This window comes from Canis lupus, chromosome 22, assembly GCF_003254725.2.
Source record: "Canis lupus dingo isolate Sandy chromosome 22, ASM325472v2, whole genome shotgun sequence".
NCBI lineage: Eukaryota > Metazoa > Chordata > Mammalia > Carnivora > Canidae > Canis > Canis lupus.
Genome location: NC_064264.1, coordinates 648,702 through 674,201, shown reverse-complemented (window position 1 = coordinate 674,201; position 25,500 = coordinate 648,702). Strand labels below are relative to the sequence as shown.

Genomic DNA, 25,500 nt, shown 5'->3' with positions numbered 1-25,500 from the left:
TCTATTTCTTAATGATTCAATCTTAGTAGGTTGCATGTTTCTAAGGTTTTTTTAGTTTCTTCTAGATTGTCCAGTTTGTAGTGTTCACAGTAGCTTCTTATTATCTTTTGTATTTCTGTAATATCAGTTGTAATGTCTGCTCTTTAATTTATAATTTTGTTTATGTTTGTTTAAGTTTGCTAGTCTTGTCAATTTTATCTTTTTAAAGAACCAACACCAATTTTTAAAATCTTTCCTATTGCTTTCCTTCTATTTCATATACTTCTGTTCTAGTCTTTACTATTGCCTTCCTTCAGTTAAAGGGCTTAGTTTGCTCTTCTTTGAGGCATTCAGTTAAGTTTACTTGATATCTTTCTTGTTGCTTATGTAGGTAATTTATTGTTATGAACTTCCCTCTTACAATTGCTTTGGTTGCATCCCATAAGCTTTGGCATATCGTGTTTCCATTTTCATTTGTCTAAAGATACTTATAAATTTCTCCTTTATTCTTCAATCCCTTGGTCATTCAAGAGAGCACTGTTTGAATTCCATGTATTTGTGAATTTGGTACTCTTCTTATTATTGATATTTTAGTTTCGTGCCATTGTGTTCAGAGAAGATATTGATAAGATTTCAAATTTCTTGAATTTGCTAAGACTTATTCAGTGACCTAACATATGGTCTGTCCTAGAAATATTTCATGAATGCTTGAGAAGAATATATATTCTGAGAATATATATTCTGCTTTGTTGGATAGGTTGCTCTGTACACATGTGTTAGGTCCATTTAGTCCATAATGTTGCTCAAAACTGCTGTTTTCTTATGATTCTCTGTCTAGATGACCAATCCACTGTTGAGAGTGTTTTACAAAGATCTCAACTATTATTTTTTGGTGTTTATTTCTGTTAGGTTTTGCTTTATATATTTAGTTGGACCACTGTTGGGAGTATAAATATTCAAAATTATTATATTTTCTTGAAGGATTGACCCCTTTATCAATATACAGTGGCCTTTTGGTATCTTCTTTCCATTGTTTGTTTAAATTTAGTCTGTTTTGTCTGATAAAAATATAGGTATCCGTGGTTTTTTTTTAACATGTGCTTGAATAAATATCTTTTTCCATTCTTTTACTCTCAGTCTACATGTATCTTTTTTTTTTTACTTTCTTTCTTTATTTTTTTAAATTTATTTTTTATTGGTGTTCAATTTGCCAACATCTAGAATAACACCCAGTGCGCATCCCATCAAATGCCCCCCTCAGTGACACATGCATCTTTAAGGCTAAAGTCAGTCTCTTGTAGGCAACATTTCATTAGATCTTGGTGGGGTTTTTAAAATACATTCAGCTGTTCTCTATTTTTGGATTAGAGAAATTAATCCATCTATATTTACAATAATTATTGATAGGTACTTAATATTGCCATTTTGTTCAGTGTTTTCTGGCTGTTTGTAGATACATTGTTCCTTGTTTCTTATGTTTTTATATATATTTTATGTATATATTTTTATATATTTATGTAGATATTTTATATATTTTACATATACACATACCTATTTAAATATATTGATGCCTTCCAGAATCAGCATACCTTGACTTCTGTATCCTGTTCTTTTGTGTAATTTCTCTAGGGTTTTCCCTTGTAGCTACCATGAGGTATACATAAAATACCTTAAAATTATAACACCCCATTTTATTTATTTTTTAAGGACTCTCTACCCCCAACGTGGAGCTCAAATCCCCAAGATCAGTAGTCACATACTCCACCAACTGAGCCAGGCAGGCACCCCTGTAACACCCTATTGTAAACTGATAACAACTTCCATAGCATTCCTAAACTTTTTACTTTTACTTCTCCTCCCACTCACATTTTAAATTTTTGATGTTAGACTTTACCTATTTTTATACTTTGTATCCCATAACAGATTATTGCAGTTGGGGTTATTTTTACTATGCTTGTTTTATTAACTTTTAAACTGTAGTTGTAAACGAATTACACACCACCATTACCATATTATAAAATCTAACCTTGACTATATGTTTACCATTACCAGTGAGCTTCACACTATCTTCTTATGTTTTTACAATGTTAAATAGGATCCTTTTACTTCCACTCAGATAACTCCCTTTAGCTTCTCTTAAAACAGGTCCAGTGATGATGAACTCCTTCAGCTTTTGTTTGGGAAATTATATCTCTCCATTTCTGGAGAGGGCAGCTTTGCTCGAAATAGAATTCTCGGTTTAGAGTTTTTCTTTTAATATTTTGTATATATCATCCTGTTCACTCCTGGCCTGAAAAGTTTTTGTTGAAAAACCTGCTGATCATGTGATAGGAGTGACCCTGCATGGAACTTTTCTCTCCTCTCTTGCTGCTTTCAGAGTTCTTTGTCTTCAACTTTTGAAATTTTAATTATAATGTGTGGTGGTATAGTCCTGTGTAGGTTGAACCTATCTAGGGTGCTTTGGGCTTCATGTTTCTGGATGTCGATTTCTCTCCACAGGTTTGGGAAGTTTTCGGTGATTATTGCTTTAAATCTACTTTCTGTCCTTTTCTCTTTCTCTTCTGGGATTCCCATAATGTGGATATTGTTTCTTTTGATTATGTCACATACATCCTGTAAGCTGTGTCTTCACTATTTTTCATTTCTTTTTGCTCCTCTGACTGGATAATTTCTAATGTCCTATCTGCTCAGTCAATGATTCTTTTTTCTGCATAGTCAAGTCTGTTTTCGAAGTTCTTTATTGAATTCTCCACTGAAGTTGTATATTTTTAGCTTTAGGATTTCTGTTCATTTTGTTGATTTTTTTTAATGTCTTCCATTCTTTATTCAACTCGTTTTGTTCATGAATTGTTTTCCTAATTACATTTAGTTGCATGTTGTAGTTTATTAAACATCTTTAAGAGGAATATTCTGAATTCTTTGACAGGCCTAGGAGTAAATCAGGAAACTGGCCTAAAACAGTGGTCCCTGTTACAGCTCCACAGTAAAATCACCTAAGATTTTTTCCATTCCCTTAATTCAGTTTTTGGAGCTTTATTAATTCCTTTAGTGGTGTCACATTTACCCAATTTTTCATGATCCTTGATTCCTTACATTAGTATCTATGCATTTGAATAGGCTATTTTTTTTTCTTCGAGACTTTGTAGGTTCACTTTGGCAGGCAGTCCTTCACCAGCCTGCTCAGCTTGGGGTTCGGGACATGTCAGCTGAGAGCATACTTGAGCAGGTGGAGCTTGCTATCAGGGTCTGTTTTTGGATGAGGCCACCGACCAGGCCCCGAGGTCACAGAAAGAGGGGTAGAGCGGAGCTGCTGGCTGATAACACTTGACAAGACTGTTCTTGATTTCCTGTTCAAGCAGGGCTGTATGATGGGCTCCATGCCTGCCTGAGTTCCTTGTCAGGCTTCCCAGATGGCTGGGCCTGGAAACTATACAGCAGGCAGGGCTATGAACTAGCTCCCCTGTCCTGATGCAGTAGCAGAATAGGCTTCAAGGCCTGCACAGCTCATTATTTGAGAACTGAATCAGGCTAGACTTTGCACTGAATATCCCACTGAGACCAGTTTTGCTCTGCAGATAGGGAAAGCCCTGTGCTGTGCTGTCCATTCATGTGCCACTGTAAGCAGGGCTGTAGGGTGGACTCTACAGCTTCTCATGTGCTCTATTTAGGCCCCCTAGTCAAGTGGGCTGAAAACTGTATTCAGCAGCAGATGGGGCTACAAGGTAGTTTCTCTGCCCGGGCAGGGCCCCAAACAGGCCCCAAGGCTGGCCAGGCTCTTGTTTGGAGATCAAATTAGAACAAACTCTGCACCAAGTTCCCTGGCCTGACAAGGCTCTATCCTAGCTCTTTAGATGGATGGGCCACTGGCTGGGTTCTCCACTCAGTGCTTCCATAATAGGAGTTGCAAAATGGGCTGTACAGATTCCTGGGAGCTCTGGTTAGGTTTTCAGGTCAGGTGGGGTTGGAGACTCTATTCTGCTTTGGATGTGGCAATAAATTACCTTCCCTGTCTGGTCAGGGCTGCAGAACACTCCCCAGATCTCACAAGGCTCTTTGGCAATCAAATCACACAGATCTACACAGTAAGCTCCCTGGACGGATGGGGTCACCATCTTGGCCCTGGGATGCAGAGCCACTAGTGGGGTTCTCTGCTCCAATGGCACAGGAATCAGGGCTGCATGGTGAGTTTCTGAGATTCCCAGGAGCTCTGGGTAGGTTTCCTGGTTAGCATGGTTAGAGGCTGTGTTCAGCACTGGGCAGGGCTGCAGATTGACTTCCGTGTCCCAGAGGGGCAAGGGGCTGGGATGCACACACGGTACACCCCAACGCTGATAGGACTCTTGTTTGGGGAGCTAACCAGGCAGACTGGGTCACCAGTGTGCCTCTGAAGACAGGCAGAGCTACTAGCTAGGGTTTCTGCTGTAGTGCTGCTGGGCCAAACCATTCCAGGGGCTCCGGCCAGGCTTCCCTGTCAAGCTGGGCCCAAGGCTACCCTCAGCAGTGACTGAAGCTACGAATTAGCTCCCCCCTCCAGATAGAGCAGAAGAGAGAACTTCGCATAACTTCTCAGGTGTTCTGGAAGGCCGTCTGGCTCGGTGGGGCCGGGAGCTATGCTCACCAGTGGATGGAGCTAGGAACTGACTCCCATGCCTGGGTGGAGCAGAGTACCAAGCCTGGCCAGGCTCTTTGTTTGCGGTCTTGGCTCAAGTCAGCCCACCCCTCAGGTACCTCGCTGCGTGGTGCCACTGGCTTGTTCTGCATTCGAACTGCACCCAGGTGTTGCTGGGCTGTGCAGCTTGCAGGTGTTCCAGCCGGGCTGCCCGGTTAGGGAGGGCCAGGAGCCACGCTGGGCAGTGGGCAGGACGGTGACTCAGCTCCCCTGCCTGGGTCAGAGGACAGACCAGGCCCCGGGCTGTGAAGGCTTTTCGTCTCAAGTCCTGAATCAGGCAGATGTGCCACCATCTGGGCTCTGCACAGGCTGGGGCAGCTGCTGGGCTGCCGCAGGTAGAACTCAGTGTGCCAACCGCCCCCCCCCCACCCCGCATCACAGCCAGAGTTCCAGTCAAGCCTCACCGATCCCATCGGGAGCCTCATGAGGTGACACAGGAGTGGGGGCTCCCAAGAAGCAACCCTCGATGCTGGAGGAGCCGGATGCCCACCCGAGGCCCCTGTTCCCACTAGAGGCTCGGGGGAGGCCTCTCTGCCCGCTGCTGGGGGAGGGGCAGTGCCCTGAAGCAAGGCTGCTTCTCTTACCTGCTCCCGAGTCCGTCTGGGCTCCTGAGCTACGGGGGGGCCTCGGCCTCACCCCCAGCCGTAGGGTTTTCTCAGCGCGGCCTTGTTCATGAACACTTGTTAACCGTTCTTGTGAAGGGGGCAGAGGCAGGCGCAGCCTGGGTCAGCATCTATGTGACGTCACTCAGTGAGTACTGGTGAGTCTCTGCGGCCACTGCGTTGTCAGAGCGGGTCCCCCCCGCCCTGGCCCCGCTCACTCCCCGAGGGCCCCGTGCAGAGCAGGCTCGCCCGTAGCTGGGTGGTGGCTGCCCGGACCTCCCAGCATCAGGGCCTACTCGACACCCCCGGGCCCTGTCGGCCAACACCAGAGCTCAGGAGCTTGACTGGCGCGGGTGTGCGTGGGGGCGCCTTCGCCTCGGTTACTTGTGGGGGGTTCAGGCTAGCACCCGTGGGAGCAGGATGTTCGGAGCGCCGCAGCTGCTTGCAGGGAGCTCAGCCAAAGCTGGGTATGGCTCTACCCCCATCGGCGCATTCCCGTCGTCGTGTGCGACCCTCGGGCAGGCGGGGGACAAGATGCCGACCGACATCAGGCTCGGCCGGGCGCGTGCAGGTAAGGGAAGTCGCAAGATAACCATGTAGGCTGGGTGTTCCTTGTGTTCCTGTAATGTTTGTTTATTTGAAAAGAAGTCATAAACATTGGAGAAAGATGCACGTATTCTCAGCCATTTGGGGGGATGCTCTGGGGGCCTTCCATTGGGGCCCCCTGCACAGAATTGTAAAGTCCGTATTTAGAATATACGAAGGCTGTAAGGTAGTAGGTAAAACGTAACACAAATAGGGCGCCTCTTCAGCCTTGAAGTGGGGCTGGGGCATGGCGTTTGAGGATGCGGAGCCCCCGGGCCCAGGCTGGCACCCGCGCTCTCCCTCCGCACAGCCTGGCCACCCGACCAGGAGGGGGGCGAGGGGCCCCTTGCGGGCGACGGCACCAAGTGATGCACAAGCCTAGGCTCGTGGCCTCTGGGCGGAGGTGCAGGGCTGGGTGTAGCCAGGGCAGAGCTGGAGAAGCAGCTCGCGGCCCTGCCCACGCGTGGGCCTGCAGGCCATGGCCCGTCACAGCCCCACCTTCACCAGCGCCTCCCGTGGGGCGTTCGGGTTCCAGAGCAGGTACCCTGAGAGCTCAGGGGCTGCAGGAGGCCGCACCACAGGCCCGACCCTTGTGAAGTGTAGGGACAGGGGACAGAGGTCACAAAAACGGGTCCTGGGTCACGTCCTGCGTGGACTCCCCTGTCAGCAGGGAGTCTGCTTGTCCCTCCCTCCCCCCCCCACTTGTGCGCTCGTTCTCGCTTTCTCGCTCTCTCTCAAATAAGCAAATTCTTTTAAGAATAAATGTGACAAGAATGTATATATTAGGTTAGGAGGTACTTTGAGGGGAGAAATGGATTCTTGCTTTGTAGAACTCGGAACCCGGGCTGGTCCTGTTCACCAAAACACTGTTCATTAGACCTTCAGAGCCTAAGAGTTTTTAATACTTCGGCCAAGCGATACTTGTCCTCGTACATCCTACATTTCCCTGGAATACAGACCCAAAACTTCTAGAAGCAGACAGATGAACTTCCTTTGGAAGCAAGGAGCGCGTTAGCTTCAAATGCCCTTTTGTGCTTTGGCATAACACACATTGCACGGGCTCCAGAGAGGGGTTACCTTCCTCGGCCTCCTGTTCCAGAGTCACCTCGAGTGTGTGGTAAGGACGCATGCACCCCAGGCTACCGGCCCGGCTTCCCGTGGCTGCGGCTCGCGAGTCTGCACCCGCGTGTTTCCTCGTAGCCTCGCCTTCAGAAGCTCTGATGTGGATTTGTTTCCTTTTAATTGAGATACAACTAACAAAAACTGTGTTAGTCCCAGGTGCACAGCATAATGATCTGACACGTTGCAAAATGATCACAAGGCCTCCTGAACACCCATCACCAGAACTTTTAAGAAATGTCCAAAAATGCAATAAAGTCTTTTTTTTTTAAAGATTTTATTTATCTATTAGAGCGCACAAGCGGGAGGAGGGGCAGAGGGAGAGGGACAAGCAGACCCCACTGAGCGGGGAGCCCCACACAGGGCTCAGTCCCAGGACCCCCAAGATCATGACCCAAACTGAAGGCAGACGCTTACCCGACTGAGCCGTCAAGGCGCCCCCCAGACACGCAGTAGGTGTTTTGTAGCTGCAGCCACCAGGCTGTATGTTATGACCCCGTGACTTACCTTATTTTCTGACTGGAAGTTTATACCCCTTGACCAGTGTCACCCCTTACCCCCCCCCTCGGTCCCCAGTACTGGCAGTGACAATAGGATCACTGTATATAGGATAGGTCAATAGGATCTCGGTATCTACTAGACTCCACACAGAAGAGACGTCCTACAGCCTTGTCTGTCCCTGTCCGACTTAACCTCGCTTAGCATAATGCCCTCGAGGTCCATCCATGGGGTTGTAAATTGTTTTCTTCCTTTTTATGGCTGAGCAATATCCCGGTGTGCGTCTCACTTTCCTTTACCATTTCATCCGTCAGCCGACCCTCAGGCTGTATGCATGCCTCGGCTGTTACAGATAATGCTGCAAAGAACGGGGGAATGCAAGTATTTTTTCGAGTTACTGTTTTTCTTTCCTTCCAACAGAGACCCAGAAGGAACCGCCAGATGGTTCTATATTTCACTTTCTGGGGAACCTTCATACTCTTTTCCGCAGTGGCTGCGCCAGTCTACGTTCCTACGAGCGGTGTGCAAGGGTTTCCTTTTCTCCACGTCCTCCCTCACCAACACTTGTTATTTCTTGTGTTTTTGAAAACAGCCATTCTGTCGGGTGTAAGGGGATATTTCACTGTGGTCTTGATGTGCATTTCCCTGACGATGAGGGATGTTGAGCATCTGTGTCTATCGGCGCACATCACTATGTCTTTGGGAAAAATATGCCTATTTAGATCTGTGCTCACTTTTAAATTAGATTGGGTGTTTTTTGCTCTTAAATGGTAGATTCCTTTATATACTTTGGATATTTTATCAAATAAATGATTTTACGAATTTTTCTCCCGTTCAGTAGGTTGTCTTTTTATTATGTTGATGGTTTCCTTTGCTGTGAAGCTTTTTAGTTCGATTTAGTCCTACTTGTTTATTTTTGCCTTGGTCCCCTTTGTATTTGGTATCAAATCCAAAAAGTCATCACTAAGACTAATGTCAAGAGCTTACCACCTGTGTTTTCTTCTAGGAGTTTTCGTTTTCAGGTCTTAAATTCAAGTCTTTAATCCATTTTTAGTTAATTTTTATGCATGCCCATTTGTTTGTTTTAGCTTTTCTTGCCTATACTTTTGGTGACTATCCAAGAAATTATCACTAAAACAATGTCAGAGATCTTTTTCCCTATGTTTTCTTCTAGGAGTTTTATGACTTCAGATCTTATATCTAAATCTTTGGTGTGCTTCAGGTTAATTTTTGTGAGTGGTATAAGATAGTGGTCCAGTTTCATTCTTTTGCATGTAGCATCCAATTCTCCTAATACCACTTATTAAAGAGACTGTCTTCCTATTGTTTTGTTTTGTTTTGTTTTTTTTCTCCTTTGTCGTAAATTAATAGACCATATGTGTTTATTTCTGGGCTCTCTATTCTGTTTCAGTTTATCCATGTGTCTGTTTTTATGCCAATACCACTATTTTTATTACTCTAGCTTTGTAATATAGTTTGAAATCAGGAACTACAGTGCCTCCAGCTTTATTTTTCTTTCTCAAGATTGCTTTAGATTTTTGGGGTCTTTTGTGACTCCTTACAAATTTTGGGACCATTTGTCCTATTTCTATGAAAAATACCTTTGGAACTTTGATAGAGATTGCATTGGATCTGTAGATTGCCTTGGATAGCATGGGCATTTTAACAATATTAATTCTTCCAATCCATTAGCATGGGATACTTTTTCCATTATTTATGTCATCTTCAATTCCTTTAATTAGTCTCATAATTTTCAGTGTACACGTTTGTCATCTCCTTGCTTAAATTTAATCCTAGCCATTTTGTTTTTTTGAGGTAAATGGGATTTTCTTAATCTCTCTCTCTGATAGTTATTTGTGTATATAAATGCAACAGATTTTTTTTTTTGCAACAGATTTTTATACATTGATTTTGTATCTTGCAGTTTTACTGAATTTGGTTATTAGCTCTGTTTTTTGGTGAGGTCTTCAGGGCTTTCTATATATAGTGTCATGTCATCTGCAAATAAGGAACAGTTCTACTTCTTCCTTTTTGTTTGGATGCTTTTCACATCTTCTTTTCTAATGACTGACTAGGACTTCCAGTATGATGTTGAATTAAAGTAGTAAGAGAGGCCATCCTTGTCTTGTTCCTGATCTTACAGGAAAAGCTTTGTTTTTCACCATTGGTAAGACATTAGCTGTTGGCTGGTCACATATGGCCTTTATTGAGGTATATTCCCTCAATATCTAGTATGGTAAGAGTTTTTTTCCTCATTTTGTTGATGTGGTGTATTGCATTGATTCCTGTTTAACCATTATAATCCTGGAATAAATCCCACTTTAACATGGTATATGGTCTTTTTAATATCTTGTGAATTCAGTTTGCTAGTATTTTGTTGAGCATTTTTGTATGTGTTCATCAGGGATATTAACCTGTAATTTCTTTTCCTTGTAACACGCTTGTCTGGTTCTAGTATCAGGGCAATGCTGAACTCATAAAATGTTTGGAAATGTTCCCTCCTCTTCTATTTTTGGAAGAGTTGAGAAGGATTTGGCAGAAATTCTTTAAATGTTTGGTAGATTTCACCAGTGAAGCCATCTGGCCCTGGACTTTATGTTGATTGGGAGGTTTTGAGTACTGATTCAGTCTCCTTACTAGGAATTGATCTGTTCATATTTTTCTGTTTCCTCGTGATTTAGTCTTGGTAGGTTGTATGTTTCTAGGAATTTATCCATTTCTTCTAGGCTGTTCAATTTGTTGCCATATAATTATTCATCCTAGTATCTTTGATCCTTTGTGTTTCTGTGATATCAGTTGTAACATTGCTTTCATTTCTGATTTTATTTGTGTCCTCTCTTTTTTATTGGTGGGTCTATCTAAGATTGTCAATTGTGTTTATCTCTCAAAAAACTATCTCTTAATTGTAAAGTTGCTATACTGTACACCTGAAATGAATATAACATTGTATGTTAACTACACTAGAATTAAAATTTTAAAAAGAAACAACTCTTTAAAAAAAAAAGAAAGAAAAGAAACAGCTCTTAGTTTCACAGATCTTCCTTATTGTCTCTTTAGTCTCTATTTCATGTATTTCTGCTCTTTGTTACTTCCTCTACTAACTTTGGGTTTTGTTTATTGTTTTCCTACTTTTTTGTGATGTAAAGTGAGGCTATGTGAAATCTTTCTTATTTCTTGATATAGCCATTTATCATTATGAAATTCTCTCTTAGAACTGCTTTTGCTACATCCCATAAGTTTGGTATGTTATATTTGCATTTTCATTTTTCTCACAGTAATTTTTCACTTTTCTTTTGATTTCTTATTTGACCCTTTGGTGGTTCAATACCGTGTTGTTTAATCTCTGCGTATGTGTAAATTTTCCAATTATCTTCTTGTAATTGATTTTTAGTTTCATATCACTGTGATCAGAAAGATGGTTGATGTGACTTCAGACCTCTTAGATTTATTAAGACTTGTGGCTTAACATATGATCTGTTCTGGAGAATTTTCCATGTGCACGTGACAATATATGTATATGACTTTGAAAATTCCAAAATGTATGTCATTTTAGTCTGATCCCAATGTATTCCTTATCTGTAATGTTTGTTGTCAGAAACTGCAAATAGATTTTTTCCCCTTGGACCTCAAAAGAGGATATCTTACTAAAAAAAAGAGAAGTAAAGGAAATACCTAATACTGCAAGGCTGAAATCACACCCAAATCATTAGGTTATTGACTACCTGTTCACTTTCTAGAGATTTCCAGGAAATTAGGTTTTGCAGTTTGTCACCTAACTTTTATACAAATAAGATTTTTTTTAATGTTCTCCTTTTCTAAAACAAAAGACATTCAAACCATGTAAATGAGGAATGTCATTTATTTAAGAGAAAGCCTAATGTTGAACCATCTAAGTAATGATATGAAGTCCAAGGGTTAAGATGTCCTTCTATTAATTTTTAACACTGGTCATCTCCATATCATGGCCAAGTAAGGTATTGTCTTCCTAGCAGTCCACTGCGGAGAGCCTCCTCCCCCATTCACGCAGGTATATTCAAAGCACCGTGTGAAGATAACCAAATCCTGCCTCCCAGCTGCAGTTGATGCATTTAGGCTACCTGTGTACTGATGTCATTTTGGCAATGGGGAACTGGTATTGGTTGGGAAAGAGAAGTTAGCCTCCCTCCGGGTAGCTGAAGCTGTAACATGTGAAGCTTGGGAGTAGTTAGCAGCTGTGTTTTCCACCGCAAAAGGAAAGCCACACTTCCGTAAGAGAAAAGAATGGTACTGACCTACAAGATGAAGGCCAGAGAAGAGAGGAGAATGGTCCTTACCGTGTGTGAATCCTAAGCTCACTTACTTCTGTAGCTCACTGCACCTCTGCAGCTGTGAGTGTCTCCAGTCTTCATGCACTAAATTTCTCTTTATTAAAGAATAGGAGTTTCTCTCCTTGACGGTTGAAAAAGTAACACATTCAGCCTTCTATAGGGGGCAAAATTCAGTTTGATCACCCTCTGTTGAAAGGGCCGTAGAAAGGATCAATGAAAACAGTTAAATAGTAAACAGGATCATGGAAGAAGCTTCCAGAGCTGGGGCCTTGTTAAATAAAGTAACAATTCTATAACCTTCTCCGGGGCTATGAAAAGAAGGTCTTTAATCTCCTTTTCACCAGAAAAATGGCGTGAGGTCAGAACAACTACTTTTTCTGTTAGATGTAACTTCAGACTTCTGCTGTGCCAGCCTAGGTGACCACCCTAGACTGTGTGTTTTTGTTCAGGAGCAAATCCAGTTGCCCAACCCAGCATTTTGCATCCTTTCCCTTAGGTTAGGTGTTCACCCTTGGCTCTGTCACCTAGGTAGATAGTGGGAGCAGGGCTATGTGGCATGAATATGCCCAAGTGGGACCTTAACCCACAAATGGCCGTGAGAGGATGCCACGTTTGTGGGCCCTGGAAGCCAGTGCATCAAATTGCTTTCCCTGACCCCTTAAGTTTTAATGATGTTGATAGTTGAGTTAGGAGCAGCTTAGCACCTTTCTTTCCTGATCCCACCTCTCTTCAGTTCCCAGCTGCTTTGGGGTCATCCCTTTAACACCAGATTCACATGAGACATTTCAAATAGCTGGGCCTTCCGGGCTCATCTGCTTTTCTCCATGAACCCAAGAACATTTGGTTATCAGGACTGTAGAGGCAGCAAAGCCCTGAGAAATGTAGAATTCAACGGGGTAACATGTAAATATCTTCAGAGAAACAGAGACATTGCAGACCTGATGAGGCAGTGATGAAGTCAGCCACCATCTCAGAGGAGGTTGCAGAAGTCTGTTAGTGGCGAGGAATCACATAATGATTTGACTTAGCCACAGAGATGGGCCCTCTAAGTCCTGGAATCCCTGTTATAGCGACCATAAACGAGAATCCTATTTGCCCCTCCTTTGTTGGGACATCTCCTGGCCAAACAGCCATCCATGCAGTTAACTAGAAAAGCAACCCCAAATTATTTGCAATAACATAGTTATCCCTTTAGTGGATATTTATGTTTTAATCCCAGAAAAAAAAAACTAGAATTAAGTACAGAAATAATAAAGTAAACAAAACCTATAATATTAAAATTTCTGTTCTAGGTTCAGAAATACTGTGTTCATCTTTGACATTTTAAGAATTTGTTGTGTTTTAGAGAATTTGGTCTATTAGAACAAGAGATCAACTTTGTGATTCCAATTTAAAATAGGGTTTAGGGGGGCACCTGGGTGGCTCAGCGGTTGAGCGTCTGCCTTCAGCTCAGGGCATGACCCCGGGGTCCTGGGGTCAAGTTCTGAATGGGGCTCCCTGCAGGGAGCCTGCTTCTCCCTCTGTCTGTGTCTCTGCCTCTCTCTCTCTATGTCTCTCGTGAGTAAATAAATAGAATCTAAAAATAATAATAATAAAATAAAATATAGTTTAGAGAGGCACCTGAGTGGCTCAGTTGTTAAGTGTTTTGATGTTGACTCAGGTCATGATCTCAGGGTCTTGAGATCAATCCCTGAGTTGGGCTCCATGCTCAGCGGGCGTCTGCTTGGTATTCTCTTTCTCCTTCCCTCTGGTCCCTCCCCCCACTCACATGCACTCTTTCTCTAAAATAAATAAAATCTTCTAAAAAATAAAATGTAGTTTAGAACTGAATCATATTTTAGATTTTGAGGGGTATAGGGTGAAGTTTTAATAAATTTATAAAATTGAAACATTTAAGAGGATTTAAGATTCACCATTTTTATCTGTTTAATTGATCAGATTTACAAGAATTTTTAAAGTATTTTAAAGGTTTTGTTTATTAATCAGTTCAGCAGTCACTTAACTACTTAGAAAATCAATACAATAAATGTATAAATACAGTTTACGATGTGAAAGGAAATTACTTAATTAAGCTGCAAGAGCTCTTTTAAAAATGTGTTAATTGTTAACATTTGATAGATTAGAATAATAAGATCTGAGAGTTGAAGTCAAATCAGTAAGTTTAAGAATAAACTATGCTTGAGATTGGTAACTTATTAATTGGATATTAATTTTCCAAAAGTAGTTTTTAGATGGTTTCCTGCACACAAAAGCAGATAAGAAAACCTACACTGAAATTCCAGAAGTTTAAGTGAGTAATTAATGGAAAATTAGTTTAATCCCAGCCAAAACTAGTCTATGTACAGCTGCGGTGGGCCCCCAAGAGTGTAGAAAAATCCAAGGACCCTGCTACTGAACTGCGTGGGTTCAAGACCAAAGAGGCAGTTCTGGGGACCCACTCTCACTCATGGCATTCTGGGAGGGAGGCTGTTGTCTTAAGGCTCTCCAAGATCCCATGGAAATTGGGATCTGGTCCATCCCCTTGACGGTCCCCTTCAACTCACAGTGGGTCCAACCTGGAGCAGTGACCTCATTCCTAAATTTATCCTCCAGCCCAGGTATCTCCGCAGGTTAGAGTGGCCGGTACTTCTTCAGGCAAGTACCCAACTGAATACATGACAGCTTGTTGCCATATCTGAAAATACAAGCCTGAAATGACTCACTCTTTACAATATAGGAAGATACTTGTATCCCTTTATCTTCAGTAAAAAAAATGGTCATTTAATTGACATATGTGTTGCCTATCTATCAAGCTGTTCCCTCTTTAGGTCCTTCTGTTTCTGCATCTGTGTCTTGAATAGTAAGCTCTTTCAAAGATAGGATATATTTTTTTAATTTAATATTTTTACTTTTCATCACCCAGGAAAGCCCACACACAGTTCTAGCCGGGAGAGTACCCAAGGACATAATGAGTCCTGCTGCCTTTCAAATAATAGTGAGTTCTTGACATACTACTAACCCGTGAAACTTTGAGGTACCGCCCTAAATCCTGTTTGCTGAGTGGAAGCCTTGCTATTACAAGACTAATCTCAACAGTCAACATTTTTCCCCAGTGAGGCAGATTCGTGGAAAAGATTAGATCCTTCTTTGCTCTTTAGAACGTACAATGATGATGACGTCTGTGTGTTCTGGGGAAGGCTGGACGGAGGTTTTGTTCAGCCCGGGTCTTTGTTCTGTGGGGCAGTTAGATGAGCTCTTCTGATGCAGGCAGCCTTGTGTCTCTGGCGTAAGCATTACAAATGCATTCAATAGTTCTGTTTTCAGTGAGTTAACAGATAATACCGCAAGAAGAAACTTATGTAAGCCACAGCAGAAGTTGGAACCGAGGAGGATTCAACGCTAAAAAGCACATTTTGTTATTAAAGCAGATTTCCAGATAACAGAGCTTGAAAATAATTATTGAGAGGGGAACATGGCAGTGGAAACTTACTCTTCAGGGTTTCCATTATCCATTTTCCAAAGTTAATTGAGAGGACATGTTAAGTATACTTTAGCCAAAATAATTACACAAAATGGGGAAAAAGTGAATGCTGTTCTGATTAATATGAGAGGGGGATACAACAAAGAGAAAAGAATATTCCTTTGTCCTCACTCTTGCCTTTCTCGCTGGCGTTCTCAGTGCAAATTATACCAGGCCCAATATTCTGGGTCTTGGTTTTCATGGTTTTTTAGAGGCATAGGTTTGGGGGCCTGGAAGGTTGTAAGAGTTTATTTCACAGAAAGTAAGTAAGTTTTGGGTTTTGTTTTGTTTTGTTTTTACAATTTCCAGTATAGTTAACATACAGCATTATATTAGTTTCAGGTTTATAAGATAGTAAGCCGTGTTCCCTCTGAACCTACGTTGTTCTGGTTTTGGTGTCAGAGTAATACTGGCCTCATAGAATGAACATCGTAGTTTTCCTTCCTCTTCTATTTTTTGGAATAGTTTGAACTCTTCTTTAAATGTTTGGTAGAATTCACCTGTGAAGCCATCTGGTCCTGGACTTATGTTGGCTGGGAGTTTTTTGATTATGGATTCAATCTCCTTCCTGGTAATCAATCACTTCAAATTTTGTCTTTCTTCTTGATTCACTTTTAGGAGGTTATAGGTCTATAGGAATTTATCCACTTTTTTTCTAGGCTGTCCAATTGGTTGGCATATAGTTTTTACAATCCTTTGTATTTCTGCGATGTTAGTTGTTATTTCTCCTCTTTCATTTCTGATTTTGCTTGAGCATGCTCTTACTTGCATGTTTTCTTGCTCGCTCGCTCTCTCTGTCTCTCAGGAGTCTGGCTGAAGGCTTATCAATTTTGTTGATCTTTTCAAATAACCAGCTCCTGGTTTCATTTATCTGTTCTATTGTTTTTTAATTTCTATTTCATTTCTTTCTGCTCTAATTTTTTATTTCCTTCTTTCTACTGGTTTGGGGTTTTGTTTGTTCTTGTTCTAGCTCGTTTAGGTGTAATGTTAGGTTATTTATTTGAGATTTTCTTGCTTCTTGAGGTATTGTTATAAACTTCCCTCTTAGAACCACTTTTGCTGTAACCCAAAGATGTTGGACCATTGTTTTCATTTTTATTTGTTTCCGCGTATTTTTTATTTCTTCCTTGAGTACCTGGTTGACCAATTCATTGCATGCTATTTAAATTCCATGTATTTGTGCTCCTTCCAGATTTTTTTCTTGTGATTTCTAGTTTCATAGCATTGTGGTCAGAGAAGATACATGGTATGACTTTGATCTTTTTTTAATTTGTTGAGCCTTGTTTTGTGGCCTAATATGTAATCTGTTTTGGAGAATGTTCCATGTGCACTTGAAAAGAATATGTATTCTGCTGTTTTAGGATGGATCATTCTGAATATATCCCTTCGATCCATCTGGTCCTATGTGTCATTCAAAGCCACTATTTCCTTGTCGATTTTCTGTTTGGATAATCTATCCATGGATGTAAGGGGGGTGTTAAAGTGCACTATTATTATTGTATTACCATAGATTACTTCCTTTATGTTTGTTAATAACTGGTTCATGTATTTGGGTGCTCCCATGTTGGGTGCATAAATATTTATAATTGTTATATCTTCTTGTTGGATTGTTCCCTTTATGATAATATCCTTCATCTCTTGTTATAGTTTTGTTTTACAGTCTATTTTGTCTAGCGTAAGTATTGATACCCGGCTTTCTTTTCACATCCATTTGCCTGATAAATGCTTCTCCATCCCCTCACGTCCAATCTGCAGATATCTTTAGGTCTGAAATGAGTCTCTTGAAGGCAGCATAGAGATGAGTGGTGGTGGTGTTCATTGTTTTAATCCATTCCATCACCCTGTGCCTTTTGATTGGAGTGTTTAGTCCATTTACATTTAAAGTAATTATTGATAAGTATGTATTATTGCCATTTTGTTACTTGTTTTATGGTTGATTTTGCAGCTCTTTGTTCCTTCCTCCCCTTCCTCTCTTCTCTCATGATTAGTTGCCTTTTTTAGTGACATATTTGGATTCCTTTCTCTATTTTTGCACATCTATTACTGGTTTTTGATTTGTGATTACTATTAAGTTTGTATATAACATCCTAGGCCTATAGCAGTCTATCTTAAGTTGATGTTGCTTAAACTTATTCTTTACTTCTCTCCCCTAACCCCACATTTTAGGTATATAGTATCATACTTTACATCTTTTTATTTTGTGAGTCCCTTGGCTGATTTTTACAGGTATACTTATTTTTACTGCTTTTGTACTTCCTACTTTTCTTACTCTTATTTATGGTCTTTCTTTTCTACTCTAAACCCTAACCCCAACCCTTTAACATTTTTTGTTGGGCTGGTTGGGTGGTCATGAATTCCCTTAACTTTTGTTTGTCTGGAAACTCTATCTCTCCTTCTCTTCTGAATTATAGCCCTGCTAAATAGAGTATTCTTGGCTGCAGATTTTTTCCTTCTTGCACTTTTATTATATCATGCCAGTTTCTTCCGGCTTGCAAAGTTTCTGCTGAAAACTCTGATTATAGCCTTATAGGGTTTCCCTTGTGTGTAACTGTCTTCTTTTTTTCTTGCTGCTTTTAAAATTCTTTATCACAACCCTTTGCCATTTTAATTACTGTATGTCTTAGCGTGGACCTCCATGCATTGATTTTGTTGGAGGAGTTCTGTGCCTCCTGGAGCTAGATTTCTGTTCTCTTCCCCAGATTCAGGAGGTTTTCAGCTATGATTTCTTCAAGTAAATTTTCTGCCCCCTTTCTCTCTCTTCTTCTGAAATTCCTATAACGTGAATATTATTACACTTGATGGTGTGGCTGAGTTCCCAAAATCTATTCTCATTTTGAATAATTTTTTTTGCCAGGGCAGGACAGTGTTAGCAAGGTTTGCTCTGGTCTTCTGGTGAAGGGGGGGCCCGCAGCACCAGGAATAAAGTGGGTCTGGCTAGAAGAGGCAGGTCCACTGAGGTGTAGGGGGAGCAGAAAGCAGGACGTGTGATGGTAGCAAGTATCAGTGCCAGGCTGGTTCCTGCAGGTGGCCATGCGTTGATGCTGGGGGGCTGAGAAGGGAAATGGCACCTGCCAGCTCCTTTGTTCCTGGAAGATTCTCCCCGTGATCTCTGACCCTCCAGGACAGGATCTGAAATTAGTAAACAACTCTCCCTCTCGCATGCCCCAGGTGTTTTTCAAACTGCTGTTTCTATGCTGTTCCTCCACAGGCTGTTTTCTGTGCTAGGTTTTCTCTTGCCCTACCAATTTTCCCCGAGCCAAGCCTGTTGATTTTTAAAATTCCAGTTTTTAAGTCCTGTTAATTATAAGAACTCCTGAAATTCAGCCCTTCTGGTTTTCAAAGCCGAATGTTATGGGTATTTGTCTTCCTACCATAGGTTTGCTGGTGTGATAGTCTGTTTCTCTCCTCAATTTGAATCCATGGGTCCCTCTGTTCCAGATGATCGTACAGGTCATTTAGCTCCCCAGCATGTCTCCTCCCCTGCCTACCCTCTTCAGTGTGACTGCTTCTCTACATTTAGTTGTTAAGTTTGTTTGCCAGTCATTTTCTGGGTTGCTGACACTGATATAATACGTATAATGTGATGTGCTAACTGTATGTGGATAAGGTGAGCTAAGGTCATCCTACTCTGCCATCTGTCCAGCAATAGAAAAAGAGTTTTTAAAGTTTTGAAAAGTACAGAATCCTGAAAATATACACTTTCAGTAGCCATAAAAATGAGTATGGGTCCCAGGCACAAGAAACATAAAGCTAGGCCTAGGAGTAAATCAGGAAACTGGCCTAAAACAGTGGTTCCTGTTACAGCTCCACAGTAAAATCACCTAAGATTTTTTCCACTGATACCCACCCCAGAGATTGTTTCAGTTGCCCTGGAGTGCGATATTTTTAAAGGCTAATTTTTATATGCGTCCAGGATTATAAACTGGCCTATGTAATACAATAAATTCTGCTTTCATTTCTGCGCCTCTCAGCAGGATTTCAAGGCGGTCTGGGGTTTTGAAGACTCTGTTCTGGCAAATACGTGTATCTTAAAAAAATCTCTTCTGGTAAACACGTGTATTCAGTGATCCTGATCATGGAGCGGGAGGCAAAGTTGAGGATGGCCAGGAGGGGACCATAATGACCAGCACTAGTCTGACAGTAATGTATAATGACCAAGTCCACTGGTAGGTTTTGAAAATGGTGTGTAGACATGAATCCATGTTGCCTTATTTTAGGTGTGGTTCCTTGTGACATATGGGCAGCTAACTCAGACTTGAAATACTGCCTTTGAGTTTTGATAATTCATTCTTATTGATTTATATTAGAAAATGGCAAGAGGCACACAGTTACCCATGAATTAGTGATTGGAGTCCAAGCCAAAAACAAAGGAGGTGATAGGTATCCCATACTTTAAGTTCAGAGAAAATCCACCTGTGAGCCCAGCCATTTCCCTCTTCGAGGCACGCTGGCTGGGCCAGTTCAGGAGAACTGGAACTCCTTTCACCCCACCCCCCCACCTCCATATAGGAGCACTGGAGGCATGGCAGGCCAATAGGTTATCTTTGGGAGAACACCTCCCCTCTGTTCCCCCACAAGATCGAGGGTCCCCAAACCATGTTCCCTACCTGCCCTCACAAACCAGTGGACTATTCATCGTCTCTTCTCTTTATCATTCTGAGCTACTGAATGGCCAGGACTCGATGTCTCAGGCCCAGTGTTACCAGGGCCCTGAGGAAGGAGGCAGGAGGAGGGTGACCAAGGGAGATGTGCCAGAGTGCATGCAGTGGTTCTGGCCTTGGTAAGGGAGCAGTAAAATTGGATAATTGGTGCAAAAGTTTGTTGACAGGATTCAACAAAGCAGAACCATGGGCCGAATCTGGCCTGCTGCTTATTTTTGTAAATAAATTTTTATTGCAATATACACAGCATGTGAACCTCAAATCAGCCACCTCTTCCTCATTCCATAGAATACTGAAGTTTATTCTCTGGAAAGTTGGGCCAGCAAACCTAGATGTGAAGATCCCAAACACAGTTGTGGGTAGGAGTGCTATACTGAACCCAGCAAATATAAGTGCAATTCCGTATCCTCAACAGCAACACCACCAGCCTGGCTTCAAGAATGTGGGCTCCCAGGTTTCTAACACCTGCCAAAGCCAGGGGAGAACAGTCCAGTGGCTACCGTACCTGACAGCACATAGCCACAACACTGCAGAAAGTGCTAGTGAACAGTGTTGCTCTAAGAAATGAGACGAGGTCAGAGCAGAGCCTTTTTTCCCCCACTATAAACTTTGTAGAACTACTTTCTTTTTAAACCTCTGCCCATATTTCAGCTTATAAAAATGAAATTTTAACTTTAAAAAATGATGGGGAGGCATTCCACTAGAATCTTGATCCCTGAGCTCATCTAAGGGCATTACGTTTCCATAATACAGAAGGTTAGCAGTGGTTTTCACCTGAGGGACTCTTTCCACCCCTGCTATGCCTGAGAACATTTGGCAAAGTCTAGAAACAGTTTTGGTTGTGACAGTGCAGGGGTGAGGAACGGTGCGACTGGCATCCTACAATGCATAGAACAGCCCCCACCCACTCCCAGCAAAGAACTATCCAGCCCAAAGTGTTAGTTAGTTGTCTGAGGAAGAGAAACCTTGAATTAAACTAATCTCTAAGATCCAGTCAGGCTCTCAAATACATGTATTTTTTAATGAATAATTTTGAGGCCTATAATACAGTAATTGGCTAAAGCTGAGTCCCACAGTCTAATATTATACCGTTAGTGCACTAGAAAACTAAAAGGAAGAATTACAGCAATTATCTGGATAATTCAAACCAAAAATATCATTTCTCCTGATTATTGATCAAAAAATAACATAAAAGTGGTGTTCTTTCAATATTTTTTGAGATATAGTTGACATATTGTGTAAGTTTCAGGTGTATAGTATGTTGCTTTGGAAACATATATGGCAGTATGATTACTCCAGTAGCATTATCTAACATTTTTATCGTGTCCCATAACACTTATTTTTTTATTTTTATTTTTATTTTTATTTTTATTTTATTTTATTTTATTTTATGTACTTTATTTTATTTTATTTTATTTTTATTTTATTTATTTATTTGTTTGTTTGTTTATTTATTTATTTATTATTTATTTATTTATTTATTTATTTATTTATTTTTGCTGAGAATAGTTGAGACCTAGTCCCTAAGCAACTTGGAGGTTTATAACACAGTATTGTTGACTGTAATCACTTAGCTGTTCCTAAGACCTTCAGAACTTAGTAGATAAGTGAGTTTGTACCCCTAAGTAACATCTCCCCAGCTCCCCCAGTCCCTGGTAACCACCATTATATTCTCTGTTTTTGTCAAAATACAAGTTCAGTATTTTTAGATTCCACATGTAAAGGATATTTGTCTTTATCTGTCTGGCTTAACTCAGCATAATCCCCTCACAGTCCACACACGTTGTCACAAATGGCAGGATTTCCTTCTTTTTCATGGCTAAGGAACATCCCATTGTGTATATACCACATCTTGTTTATCTGTCCATCTGTCGATGGTCACTTAGCTAAGATGTGGAAACAACCTGTTGTGAACACGGCTACAGTGAACATGGGTGTGCAGGTATCTCTTCAAGATACTGGTGTCCGTTACTTTGGCTAGATGTTCCAGGCGTGAAATCGCTGGATCATATGGTAATTAAATTTTCAATTTTGGGGGAAACCACCATACTCTTCTCCTCAATGGATGTACCAATTTACATTCCCACCAGCAGTGTTTAAGGGTTTCCTTTCCTCCACATCCAACATTTGTTACCTGCCTTTTTTCTAAAAATCATTTAACAGGTGGGAGATGATATCTCATTGTGGTTTTGATTTGCATTCCCCTGATGACTACCAATGTTGAATATCTTATATATCTGTTGGCCATCTGTATATCTTCTTTAGAAAAATGTCTATTCAAATCCTCTGCCCATTGTTTACTCAGATTATTGTGTTTTGCTTTTTCTTAGTGAGTTGTAGAACTTCTATAGTCTGGATATTAGCCCTTTATCAGATATGATTTACAAATATTTACAAATATTTCCTGCCATTTCATAGGTCCCCTTTTATTTTGTTGATGGTTTCCCTGACTGTGTAGAAGCCAAAATGTTTGATGTGTTCTCATTTGTTTATTTTTGTCTTTGCTGTCTCTACTTTTGGTGTCAGATTCAAAAGATCAACACCAAGACCGATGTTAAGGAGCTTACATCCTGTGTTTTCTCTAGGAGTCTTTAACCCATTTTGAGCTTATTTTTGTTTATGGATGACATAAGGTAGCGGTCCAGTTTAATTCCTTCCAGTTTCCCGGCACTATTTATTGAAGAGACTGTCCTTTTCCTGTTGTACACTCTTGGCTGCCTTGTCATAAATTCACCTTATATGCATGGGTCTATTTCTGGACTGTTCCATTCCATTGATCTGCATGTCTTTATACCATACCATACTGCTTTGATTACTGTAGCTTTGTAATGTCGTTTGAAATCAGGAAGCATATCCCTCCAGCTTTGTTCTTCCTTAAGGATTCAGGGTCTTCTTGGATTCCATACTAATTTTAAAATTAGTCTATTTTGGTGAAAAATGCCATTGGAGGTTTGACGGGAATTGCATCAAAGCTGTAGACTGCTTTGCACAGTAGGCACATTTGAACAATATTCTTCCAATCTGTGAACACAGAATATCGTTCCATTATGTGTGTCTTTAACAGTCCCTTTCACCAAGGTCTTCTTACAGCTTTCACTGTACAGATCTTTCACCTCCTTGGTTAAATTCATTCCTGGGTATTTTATTCTTTTTGATGCACTTGCAAATGGGATTGTTTTCTTAATTTTCTAATAGATTGATATTCAAGTCTAGCAATGAAACAGTTTTTATTTTATATATTGCAACTTTACTGAATTTAATAGTTTTTTTGGTGGAGTCTGTAGGGTTTTCATTATACCTGCATATCATGAGTTTTACTTCTTTCTTTCTGATTTGGATCCTCTTTATGTCATTTTTCCCCTAACCACTCTGGCTAGGACTGCCAATAGTATGCTGAATAGAAGTGGGGAGAGTAGATATTTTTGTCTTGTCCCCGATCTTAGAGGAAATGTGTTCAGCTTTTAACCATGGAGTATGTGAGCTGTGGTTTTCTCATATGTGGCTTTTATTATATCAAGGTATATATTCCCTCTATAACCCCTCTTACTGAGAGTTTTTATCACAAATAGATGTGTTTTATTACATGTTTTTTGATCTATTGAGAGGATTATGTAATTCCATCTCATTTCGTTACTGTGGTGTGTCACATTGACTGCAAATGTTGAACCATCCTTACAATTCTGCATTCGATCATAGTGTATGAATCTTTTAATGTATTATTGAAATCAGTTTTGAGGAATATCCCCATCCATGTTCATTAGGGATGCTGGCCTGTAATTTTTTTTTCTTCTAGTGCCTTTATCTGGTTTTGGCATCAGGGTCATGCTGACCTCATAAAATGAGCTTAGCAGTATTCCCTCCTCTCCTGTTTTCTGAAAGAGTTTAAGCTAGCTTGGTATTAAATCTTCCTTAAATGTTCTATAGAATTTACTAGTGAAGCCTTCTGGTCCTGAGCTTCTTCATTCAGAGATTTTTGATTACTGATAAAATCTCCTTGACAACAGTCAGTCGTTTCAGATTTTTTTATTTCTTCATGATTCAGTCTTCATAGATTGGGTATTTCTAGGAATGTATCCATTTCTTCTAGATTGTCCAGTTTGTTGGCATATAATTGTTCATAGTAGTCTTTCATGTTACTCTGTATTCCTGTGGTATCCATTTTAACATCTCCTCTTCCACTTCGGATTTTGAGTCCTTTTTGTGGTGAGTCTAGCCAAGGGTTTGTCAATGTTGTTTATCTTACAAAAACTACTCTTGGTTTCATTGACTTTTCCTATTAAACTTTTCAGCCAGTGTTCCATTTTTTCTGCCCTGATCTTTATTTCCTTCCTTCTCCTAACGTTGGAGTTAGCTTATTGGTGTTTCAGTTCTCGAGGTCAAAGGGAGGTTGGTTAAAATCCTTGTTTCTTGATGTAGGCATTTATTGCTCTGAACTTTCAGTACTGCTTTTTTTTGATATTTTGTAGTTCCATTTTCAGTTGTCTTTGTATATTTTTTTTATTTCTCTTTTGATTTCTTCTTTGGCCCATTGGTTTTTCATGAGTAGGTTAATCTTCACAACTGTGAATTTTCCATCTTTCCTCCTATTACTGTTTTCTAGTTTTAGACCACTAGGTCAGAAAAGATACTTAGTACCATTCCCTCTTAAATTTGTTAAGACAGGGATCCCCGGGTGGCTCAGTGGTTTAGCACCTGCCTTCAGCCCAGGGTATGACCCTGGAGTCCCGGGATCGAGTCCCGCATCAGGCTCCCTGTGTGGAGCCTGCTTCTCCCTCTGCCTGTGTCTCTGTCTCTCTCTCTCTCTCTCTTTGTGTGTGTCTCTCATGAATAAATAAATAAAATCTTTGAAAAAAAATTTGCCAAGACATTTTTTGTGACCTATCATGTAATCTTTCCTTTTTTTTTTTTTCCATGTAATCTTTCCTAAAGAATGTTTTGTCTGCACTTGAGAAGAATGTGTATTCTGCTGCTATTGGATGGAATATTCTCTTTATGTCTGGTCTAAAGTGTAACAAATCCATTACCTTATTTTTATATCTGGATGGTCTGTCTGTTGTTGAAAGTGGCATTCTGACGTCCTCTCCTATTATGGCACTGCTGTCTATTTCTCCCTTCAGATCTGTTAACAAATCAGGTTTTTTTAGATGCTCCCATATTGGGTGCATATATATTTAGAATTGTTATTTCCTCCTGATGAATTGACCCCTTTTATCATTGCATAATAATACTCTTAATGTGTGTCTCAGATAACTACTTCTGTTCTCTTTTGGTTGCTCTTTGCTTGACATATCTTTTTTGATCCCTTGACATTTAGCCTGTGAATGTCCTTACTGCTTGAGTCCTATGTAGACGGCATACAAATGGGTTTTTATTTTTCCCCCATTCAGCCAGTCTGTGTCTGTTAGAGAATTTTGCCCATCTAAAGTAATTATTGATAAGTAAGGATGCACTGTATCCATTTTGTTAATTGATTTCTGATTGTTTTATATAGTTCCTTTCTTGTTGTCATTTTTTGTAGCAGTTTGCTTTAATTCTTTATCATTTGTGTATCCATTATAGGCTTTTGCTTTACTGCTTTCAT

At 40.7% G+C, this 25,500-nt stretch overlaps 1 protein-coding gene across 1 annotated transcript in view; it reads left to right on the top strand.

Moving 5' to 3' along the window:
* FAM124A (family with sequence similarity 124 member A) overlaps positions 1-25,500 on the top strand; it is an 84,879-nt gene that overhangs the window by 39,425 nt on the left and 19,954 nt on the right. The gene's annotated exons all lie outside the window — the stretch shown is intronic.